The sequence below is a fragment of the Aquarana catesbeiana genome, linkage group LG11 (genome assembly GCF_042186555.1).
Source record: "Aquarana catesbeiana isolate 2022-GZ linkage group LG11, ASM4218655v1, whole genome shotgun sequence".
Taxonomy (NCBI): domain Eukaryota; kingdom Metazoa; phylum Chordata; class Amphibia; order Anura; family Ranidae; genus Aquarana; species Aquarana catesbeiana.
The window spans coordinates 281,800,090-281,810,994 of NC_133334.1; the positions used below are offsets into that span (position 1 = coordinate 281,800,090).

A 10,905-nucleotide genomic window follows, 5' to 3' on the forward strand; every position below is an offset into this window, starting at 1 on the left:
AATCCAACATACACTTCTCACAAAGGGGGGGTTATTTATACAGTCAGATGATGACAATTTCTCCGGAATCTCTGAATTCTTGTGATGACTTTTGAACCCTTTTTCCAGCTGATGACTGTAGAACCCCCCCTTCTCTCTCTCTCTTCCCCTCCCCCCAATCCTGTATGTGTAGTCACAGCATCTGATCTTTTCTTCTTTTCTTTTTTTCCTATCTTTAGGCTGAAGAGTTGAAGATGGCCACCCAGCTGAAGGGACCTGTCATGCCAATCCGCCAGGTGAGTTCTGTTAAAAACTTGTGTATTTCTTGTTTATATTTTTTTAGTGGTGGTGTTTTTTTTTTTTGGGTCCAGTAATAGGTGATAAAATACATGAGATTATGACTATCAATAGATTTCTATCTATTGTACATCACAAGACATGAGGGGGGGGGGGGGGGGGATCTTCATATCCATTACATTAGGGTTATGTTGCCACCTTCAGGTGATTGGGCACTGGCAAAAATGAAAAACCCCCACCCAGGCATAACCCCTGCCAGCACAGCTTCCGTTTTTTGCTAGTGCTTTAAAGTATAACTAAAGGACAAAACATTTTTTTCTTTAGTGTTGGATGAAGTGGAGAGGGATTAGAACACCTATCAATTTTTATTGCTGTCTGTGTCCCCGTTAGGAAGATTCACCCTCTTTGTCGTGTTTACCATTATTACTGAAAGTAAAGGAAAATTCCCCAAATTCTGGTTTGTCCCCAGAAAAGTAAGAGGGGAAATCTTCCAATGGGGGCACTAGTACTGGTGACCTGGGGGGTCCCCAAGGGGGAATGCCTTTGTGACAAAATGACCAACCTGGCAGAATGTGCAGCCTGTGGAATAAGCTCTACAGAGGAATTTACCTGACCAAATGCTCAACAGACTACTGCGCATGCTTGTGTTGCTTAGAATCTAGTCATCTACTCTGCCAAGCAAATAAAGGAACTGCGCATGTGTGCGCTTCACAAAATGATTGTCTGCATATCACATTCACAAACAATGAATTGATATATATTTCTCAAATTTTCATTTTGTCAAATATATATATAAAATCCATTGTTTGAATGTGATATGCAGACAATCATTCCATAGAGCGCACAAATGCGCAGTTACTTTCTTTGCTTGGCAGAGTAGATGACTAGATTCCAAGCAACATAAATTTCGTAAGTCTTAGCTTATTTCTGTAGTCCAGTTGAGCATTTTGTCAGGCAAATTCCTCTGAGCACCGTCAGCCACTGAAGGATCGTATGACGTGTTGCAAATGCGCAGTGCACGCGGTTTGGAGATGCAGCTGATTCCACAGGGAAGTGATGCGGGTTGCACATTCTGCCAGGTTGGTCATTTTGTCAGAACACCCTTAATGTTCAGGCACGCACTCCCTGTATTTGTCTATGGGACTGGAAGTGAAGGGAAATCTCCACATGGAGTTAGCCAATCAGCTTCTGACTTCAGATTGTTAAGTTTTGACAATAAAACCTGGAAGCTGATTGGTCACTTTGCAGAGCTGCTCCAGATTTTGCACTCTCCATAAATCTCCCTCCATAGTATACCAGTCCGCCCCGCTCCCCTTGATCTGTGAAGGTCTGCCTGTGATGCTGGAGTCGGCACAACTACTAATCAAATTCATACTTAGTAACCATCAAACACTCCATATGAGAAGCTCTTTCTGGTTGCAGTCATGGCGTAGAGCATTTGCTTTATCCCACTAACAACCAAGTGATTTCTCTTTTTCATGGTTGGGAATTGCTCTTTGGTGATCAGGTCTGGGTTGCTAGTGATGTACTCTACAGCTGCTGAAAGGATTAGCAACCAGGGTTGCACAAATTCCAGTGCCGATACTAAACATTTGCACGAGTACTTGTGCAAATGCTCCAATACCCAACACTGATACCTTTTTTGTGGTGCAATTGAGCCCATTCAAAATGAATGCTCGAATCGCACTGCAAATGCCTGTGTTCACAGGAATGTGGTACGATTCCTGTCCTGAGCCGCGTGCTCCCAAACCCCCCCACACCACTGCTCCTGTGTGAACTCAGGCTGTAGTCGCTACAATAAGCCTGGGTTCACACGAGTGATGCAGCAAACAGCATTCGATTTGGACAGGAATTGCACAGCATTCGTGTTCAAAGCACATGCGATTCTTTTGCAGTGCAATTTGAGCCCATTCATTTTGTAGGGAATCGGTATCTGAGCATTTGCATGAGTACAGGTACAAATGCTTAGCACCAGTATCCTTTCGGTATTCATTTTGTATGGGTTTATCGCACCGCAAAGGTATTGGTATCGGCGAATACTTGACCATAAGTATCGGTACGGCTCTTAAACAGGTAACGGTGCATCCCTATTGGCAACGGATTGGTAGCGCATGGCACTGATTAGTGTGTAAGGTAACTAAATAGCCTGCAGGGTTAGAGGTCTTGGGTGCAGACGAATGCTGTTGGGTCTGGACTGATTCTCATCCATGTTTTTTTTGTTTTTGCCTTTTTAGACTTTTCAAGAAAGAAAAGGCGAGAGTCATCTCCGAGGACGAGAAGAACTTCAAAGCCTTCGCCAGTCTGCGTATGGCACGCGCCAACGCACGCCTCTTCGGCATCCGTGCCAAGAGAGCCAAGGAAGCTGCGGAGCAAGAAGTGGACAAGAAAAAATAAAACTATTCCCGGAACTGTTAATAAACACAAAGTTGTATAATTCTGCTTCCCTCGAGTGTTTTCTTACAAGGGAAGTTGTGAGTTGCTGCAAATATCGGTGATGGTGTAAATCGGGGGTGCCCAACCTTTTGAGGAGCGAGGGCCACTTTATCGACTTTGTAACCCACAATGAGCGTAAAGGGGGGATGGGCGGGTCTGTGTCCACTCTGCTTATGTAGAGCAGACAGGGATGTAACCCGCTCTACCCTAAGGGCCTCCGATCTGCCTAGACAGAAGGGGACAGATCCACTTCTGTTTGTTTTTTTTAAGGAGATCGGATTGCAGATAGGCGGGAGTAAACGGACACGAGTCTGTTTACATCTGCCGCTCTATAGAGGTGAATGGAGGGTCCGTTTGAGTCCATCTGAATAACAGGCAGGCGGACCCGATCGGACCAATCATGTGAAAGGGGGCCTAAGGCTCCTTTCACACTGATGCACAGCGGTTTACCTGCATCTTAACTGACCTCAATCTTCACTTCTTCCTCAGGATTCCTGCAGCTGGCTGGTACTGCCGGTGGGTACTGAGAGGTACTGGTACTGCTGGCGGGGTACTATGGATGGTGGGTACTTGTACTACTGGCTGGTGCTCATACTGCTGGCTGGTACTGATACTGGTGGCTGCTGTCCCCAGATTGCGGGTTCCTTTGTCCTGACCCGCCATCCCCGAGCATTATTGTGACAGAAGCATGCACCTGCAGTAGAGAGCAGAGGCGGTGTTTCCTGTCACAGGCGGAGAACATTTGGTATCACTTGGCCTGTGAAGGAGCCAGCACTTTACAAGAAGCATCGGCTCCGCTTCCTCTAGCGGCGGCTCCGTTCTTCGCACTGATGCTCTGAGTTGGCGGGTCGGGAACCCGTGATCTGGGCTTGCCGACCCGCCATCTCAGAGCGAGACATTGTGGCCACATCGGAGGGTGCTGCGGGCCAGAGGTTGGGCACCCCTGGTGTAAATGCTCAATGTGGGTGGAGCTCTGATCCTTGGTGGCCAATAGCTGCGTAGGAAGTGCTTTGTGTCATGAGGGAAGAGGGTCTTTGAAATTTTTTTCATACACCAAACCTGTCCCGAAAAGGGTTTGTCACATCAGTTTTCTGGATATTATGTGTTAGAAAAATGTTTGTTTTAGATTTTTAAAGGGAATTTGTCACGTTACCCATTCAGGTCTAGGTTGCAGGTTCTTCCGGAAGTTCACATTTGCTGTGCTCAACTGCTCTGTCGTCTGTCAGAACCCTTGTAAATATCTGGTACATCTTGGTAAATGGACTATGTGCAGATAGGAGTGGGTGTTGCTAGACCCGTGGCACCTACTGGTTGCAGAACTTGCAATAATCAATACTGTTCAAAGTAGATGGTACCCCTATCTGCATCCTCTAGATGTCACTAATGCGGGTGCTGGAAGGATTTTGCAAGAATGTGACATTAAAGGTTCTAAAAATAAGAAAAGTAGTCTGGTAATGGTAACTTATATTATATGGTGGTCTGTGTTAAATGTCAAATTCAGAGTTGGTGACATTAATCTTCAATGGGGTGGGGGGTGGCATTGCACACATGAGGAAATGCGGTTTGTTCAATGCACCAATGACAATTGGGTGTAGGTCTGCTTTGGGGGGGGGGGGGGGGGGCAGGGGTCTGTTTCCATGAGTACTGTGGCTACTGCTAAGGCCATGCACAGTCCTACTAGCCCACTTACTGCACCAGGTAAAGCGGGAGGTGGCCAAGCACTGAAGAATGACCCCCTAAGTCCAGGGATGGTGGTAAACTATTCAGGGGAGGGCTGTGTGGCTGTACTGTAGTAACTCCTGACCCCTGAACTTAACGGAACTCTGCGCCACTTCTGACCCCTTAACTCTGCCTGCCTTGCTCCTGACCTCCTGTGCCACCTACTCCTGACCCCTGCCTTGCTCCTGACCTCCTGTGCCACCTACTCCTGACCCCTGCCTTGCTCCTGACCTCCTGTGCCACCTACTCCTGACCCCTGCCTTACTTCTGATCTCTACGCCATCTACTGACTCTTAAGCTCTGCCTCACTCGTGACCCCTGAATTCTGCGCTACTTATCCCTGAGCTCTGCGCTGCTTACTACTGACCACTTGACTCTGTGCCACGTACTCCTGACCTCCACATTGCTGAGCTCTGCGCCCCTCCTGACCCATGGCCAATATTCAGTGCAATGGAAACCACAACCCTCGCAGTTCATGCTGCACTACAAACCATCTACCTCAGTGACAGATGGGACTTGTAGTTGTATCTTTCACAGATAGCTGTGAATTAATGTCGCTGTTTGGGTGGCCACTAAAACCCGAGTACCCGGAGGAAACCCACACAGGCGCAGGGAAAACATACAAACTGTCTTGTGGTTGAGTTTGCTGCTAGGAGGAAGTGCTAACCACTTTGCCACCACAATACGTGTTTATGCAGAAGAGCGCACAATAATGCATGAGGGCAATGCACTGGAAAGGACGGCTGTGAATAGGCTTGAAAAGATTCAAAAGCAAACTCAGTCCCCACCAGCAGATGGCAGCATTTCTCTTTCCATCCTGGACTCCCGGTGACGGTGTTGAGCCCCCGAATCTCAGGATGCCGGTGACTGACGGGGACATTTATTGAGGCTGTGTGACAAATTGCTCAGACTCAGCATGCACATCCTTAATCAGAGACAGCTGTCTGTGATTTAATGACCCGCTTTGGGGACTTCTTCCCTTTCCGTGACTCCGATACGACTCGCCATACAAAAGGGACCGGCTCGTAATCCCGCTAATTAGTGGCAGCGATGGTGACACACTTCCCTTTTCTGTCATCTCAGTCCCAAGTGACCTCGGCAGCCATCTTTTATATTCTGCATGCAATCCTTTCTCTGAAGAAGAAGAAGAAGAAGAATCTGAAGTTAGAACTGTCCGGATTGCACATTCACCAATCAAATTCTATTTTATTACTTTGAGTCAGAAAGTCAGAATTTGGTGGCCCAACAGCTTTTTTTTTTTTTTTTTTTTCTATAAAGCACAACTGTCATTTAGTAGCAAATTGTAACAGGTATAGAAAATCCTGTAAGGGGAGGGGAATAGAAAAGTGCGCCCCCTACACACGGGCACTCTTGTCAATTTTTCAGGCAGACCTGATTGGAAGGTTCATGGAGCCATATGGGCCAGGCGGGTATAAACCGGCTTGTGCCCATTTACACCCACCTACCTTCCGGTCTGGAAAATAAAACAGAAGAGGACTGCATTCTTTTCTGTTTTTGCTGACCGGATGTCAGGGCTGGGCTCAGCCCCTTCCTTCTCTGAGCTGGCCACTCAGCTGTCGGTGACTTACCTGTTGATGATATCCTGCTCGTCAGTCCTGGCTACTTAAGCCGTCCAGCCCAGATGATCTCTGCCTTCGCCTTGGTCACATCTCTAGAGACGCTCTCCTGTGTTCCTGTTAAAGACTTGCTTGGCTGACATCTCTTCTGGCTCCAGATACTGCTTGCTGTTCTACTACGCTCATCTCTGGCTCCCTGACGTTTTGGCTTGTCTGACTATCCGTTTTGGTTCCTGAACTCTGGCTATGTTTTGACTATGATTACTCTGCTTACCTTCCAGCAGGACAACGACCCAAAACATAAAGCCAGAGCTACAATGGAATGGTTTAGATCAAAAGCATATTCATGTGTTAGGAATGGCCCAGTCACAGTCCAGACCTAAATCACATTGAGAATCTGTGGCAAGACTTGAAAATTGCTGTTCACAGACGCTCTCCATCCAATCTGACAGAGCTTGAGATATTTTACAAAGAAGAATGGGCAGAAATGTCCTCTCTAGATGTGCAAAGCTGGTAGAGACATCCCCAAAAAGACTTGTAGAGAAAGGGGGTTCTACAAAGTATTGACTCCGGGGGGTGCCATAGAAATGCCCCCCACACTTTTCACATATTTATTTGTATCATTTTCCTTCCACTTCACAATTATGTGACACTTTGTGTTGGTCTAAAATCCCAATAAAATACATTTATGTTTTTGGTTGTAACGTGACAAAATGTGGAAAATTTCAAGGGGTGTGAATACTTTTTCCAGACACTGTATATTTGCTGTAAATATTAGTTCTGCCACTAGGTGTTTAATGGTTGGTTCTTTCACATGGAACTACACGGTTATGATGTCATTTCCTGTCTCTGTGTTCTTGTTGCCCCCGGGTTTAACCCTTCCCTGCTCTATTCAAAAACCACTTTCATTTTTTTTTTGCACTCCCAATTGACTCCTCCAGTTCATTTCACCAGCAATGCAGAGTAACTGGCAAGCCTAGGCAATGACTAGCTAAGCATGCTGGGATTTGTAGTTCTTCAGTGTTGCATACACCGGGTGCCCATTCATTGTTACGTCTCATATATTAGACCACCCTGGAAATGACGGGACCGCTGCAGTCAATGCCATTTATTAAATGAGCATGCTCAGTTCATCTCATCTGGAAAACGAAATCAAATGCCCTTTCTATAAAAAAAAAAAAAAAAAGTCGTCATGTTCACAGCTCGATGGGATCTAATTCAGTGTAATAATAAGACTCGGCTAATAGACTGGCAGGGCAGACTGCTTAGAAATGAGGGCCGCGCCGCCTGGATAGGAACGTCATCTCTTCGAGGAGTCCGGAGATGGGAATTCAATCTTATTTTTTTTTATCTTTGTTGGTTTGATTCAATTATAAATGGGGTGCATTATAAGACTGAGGTCAGGTAATATACCCCATTATACCCCATTCAGGGAAGGATTTTCTAGCACCCCTCTGACACCCCAAAGGCAGGATAGCACCTCCAGAGGCCAGGGGCAGCATTTCACCCCAGGGCACAGAGTCCATGGTGGGGGGTGGGGGCTGAGAAAGGACATTGGGCGCCAGTCACTTTTATCCTTTTCAAGTTTTTATTGGAGAACGGTGAAGGAGGTGAGGGGTTAGGGGGGGGGGGGTTGGGGGTCCCAGTTACTGCGGCAGATCACGTACAGCTTCTCCAGATCAATGTCCAGCTTCACAGAGTCAGAACCTTTAAGCTGACCCGGCAACACAGCAATCACGTCCCCAAATTTCAGTGCGTCCTCCGAGTGAGTCTCCGGGTCCTTCTGAGAAACCAGCAAAGGGCCCCCCCCCCCCCGGTCTCCTCCTTGGCACAGCTTCCTCCAGATCAGCCAGGACAGCTTCAGGACTACTTCAGCATATATATATATATATATCATTGCAAAATCCTTCTTTTCCTCTCATCATTCATGTCATTTATTATGCCAGGCCAGCAATTGCCAATCAGTGCTGCATTTCAGTGCCCATAAGTGCCACCTATCAGTGCCGCCCATCAGTACCAGCCATCTATCAGTGCCAGCCATCATTCAGTGCCACCTATCAATGCCCATCAAGCAGTGCCACCTATCAGTGCTAGCCATCATTCAGTGCCACCTATCAGTGCCCATCAGTCAGTGCCACCTATCAGTGACAGCGATCAGTTAGTGCCACCTATCAGTGCCAGCCATCAGTGAGTGACACCAATTAGTGCCAGCCAGTCAGTGCCTCCTATCAGTGCCCATCAGTCAGTGCCAACCATCAGTGCTAGCCAGTCAGTGCCATCTATCAGTGCCAGCCATCAGTCAGTGCCACCAATCAGTGCCAGCCATCAGTCAGTGCCAGCTATCAGTCAGTGCTAGCCATCAGTCACTGCCACCTATCAGTGCCCATCAGTCAGTGCCACCTATCAGTGCCCATCAGTCAGTGCCACCTATCAGTGTCTATCACACAGTGCCAGCCATCAGTCAGTGCCACCAATCAGTGCCATCAGTCAGTGCCAGCTATCAGTCAGTGCCAGCCATCAGTCACTGCCACCTATCAGTGCCTATCAGTCAGTGCCACCTATCAGTTCCAGCCAGTCAGTGCCACCTATCAGTGTCTATCACACAGTGCCAGCCATCAGTTAGTGCCACCAATCAGTGACAATCAGTCAGTGCCAGCCATCAGTGCCAGCCATCAGTCAGTGCTGCATAATCAGTGCCACCTATCAGTGCTACTGTCACGTGACATTAAAAAAAAGTATCAGTAATCGGTATCGGCGACTAATTGAAAAAAAGTATCGGTAATCGGTATCGGCGAGTACTTGAGTATCGGTACTTTGTACTCGGTCTTAAAAAAGTGATATCGGGACAACCCTCCTCAGTACCTATCCCAGGGTACACGGGTGACCGGTATGATGGTCAGGTGTCCAATATTTCCTGGCCATGTGATGTCCTCACCTCTCCTTTGCTCCTCCATTTCTCTGCCTGTGTTAGTAGTCAGGGGGATATCTCTGCTCACTTTCAGGTGGACTGACCCTTTAAATCTGATCAATGTGGAAGCCTCCTCTATGTATTGTGGCAGCGGACATCACTCCGCAGAGCTACAACAGGAACACGTGAATTGTAACGCATCTGTGATTAGGAAGACTATTACCCCACCGCCCCCCCATCCCCCCATCCCCCCCCCCTGTCCCCCCCGGGTCCCCCCCGTGTATGGAATCTAATCTCTGAGTCTACAGTAAGTGAATTATTTCCAGACATACACAAGTGATTTACCGCCAGCAAATTACTTTTTCGTTTCCGATGGTTCTCGGTGCATCATGGGAGATATAAACCTTTTTTTTTTTTTTTTTTATTCTCATAATCTTTATCCTTTACCTGATGGATCCCTTTTAACCCCACATTTCCCGGAGCGGACCGCGGCTGCCAATATTCCATCCCCCCCCCCCGATAACCGCGCACCGGCGCCGAGAGGTTAATAAGCTTTATGGCGCAACTGCAAAGAGCGCAAGGCACTGAAATCAATGCAAATCCACTGAGAGGTAATAAAAGATTAGATTAAAGAAGCACACGAGTCTGAGAGTATAGATCTTATGGGGAGAGCTGCAGGGAAAGTGCAATTATATCCCCAGATCGGAGCTCTAAGAGCGATTGAATAATTAGAAGAGGGATTAGGGATAACACTTGTACTGTGAGGACCGTGTGCCAGAACCGCCAGGAATTAAAGGGTCAGCCCACCGACAAGCGGGAATTTACTTATTAGTGGGAGCGATCCGAAGAATCGGCCCCGAAATCGGTGGCTCCAAAAGTCAGATCTCCCATCCCTCTCTCAATCAACCTTTAACCCCTTCAATACCGGGCACTCCCCTCCCCCTTCCTGCCCAGGACAATGTTCAGCTTTCAGCGCCGTCGCACTTTGAATGACAATTACACGGTCATGTGACACTGTAACTGTAACCATTTTTATCATTTTTTTTTCCACAAATAGAACTTTCTTTTGGTGATATTTGATCTCCTCTGGGGGGGGGGGGGGGATTTGCTTGTGAAAAAAAAAGCTTTTGTTTGTTTCTGTTATAAAATTTTGTAAATAAGTTTAATTTCTTCTCTGATGGCCGCTGATGAGGTGGCATTGATGGGCACTGATAGGTGGCACTAAAATACGCAGCACTGATGGGCATTAATAGGCAGCATTGATATGCAGCACTGATGGGCATTCATAGGCGCCACTGAAGGGCACTGATGATGAGGCACTAATATGCAGCACTGATGGGCACTGATAGGTGGCACTGATATGCGGCACTGATGGGCATTGATAGGCGGCACTCATGGGCATTGATAGGCGGCACTGGTGGGCACTGATATGCAGCACTGATGGGCATTGATAGGCGGCACTTATGGGCATTGATAGGCGGCACTGCTGGGCACTGATAGGGGACAATAAAAGGTGGTACAATAATGTGGGCACTGATGGGCACTTATAGGCAGAAATGTTGGGCATTGATAGGCGGCACTGATGGGCACTGATAGGGGACAATGATAGGTGGCACTGATGGGCACAATAATGGGGGCACTGATGGGCACTTATAGGAGGCAATGTTGGGCACTGATGGGCATTGATAGGTGGCACTGATGGGCACTGATAGGGGACAATGATAGGTGGCATTGATGGGCACAATAATGGGGGTACTGATGGGCGCTTATAGGCGGCAATGTTGGGCACTGATAGGTGGCACTGATGGGCATTGATAGGCAGCACTGATGGGCACTGATAGGGTACAATGATAGGTGGCACTGATGGCACTTATAAGAGGCACTGATGGGCACTGATGGGTGGCAATGATGGGCACTGATGAGTGGCACTGATGGGCACAGATAGATGGCTCTGATAGGCAGCACTGATGAGGAGGCACTGGCAGCCCCTCA

The 10,905-nt window shown here is 47.6% G+C and overlaps 1 non-coding gene across 1 annotated transcript; it reads left to right on the forward strand.

The window, feature by feature from the left end:
• The first annotated feature begins 48 nt into the window (after positions 1-48).
• On the forward strand, positions 49-133 carry LOC141113106 (small nucleolar RNA MBII-202). Its single transcript, XR_012236733.1, has one exon. It is a non-coding gene; the product is annotated as a small nucleolar RNA MBII-202 (small nucleolar RNA).
• The last annotated feature ends 10,772 nt before the right edge of the window (positions 134-10,905 follow it).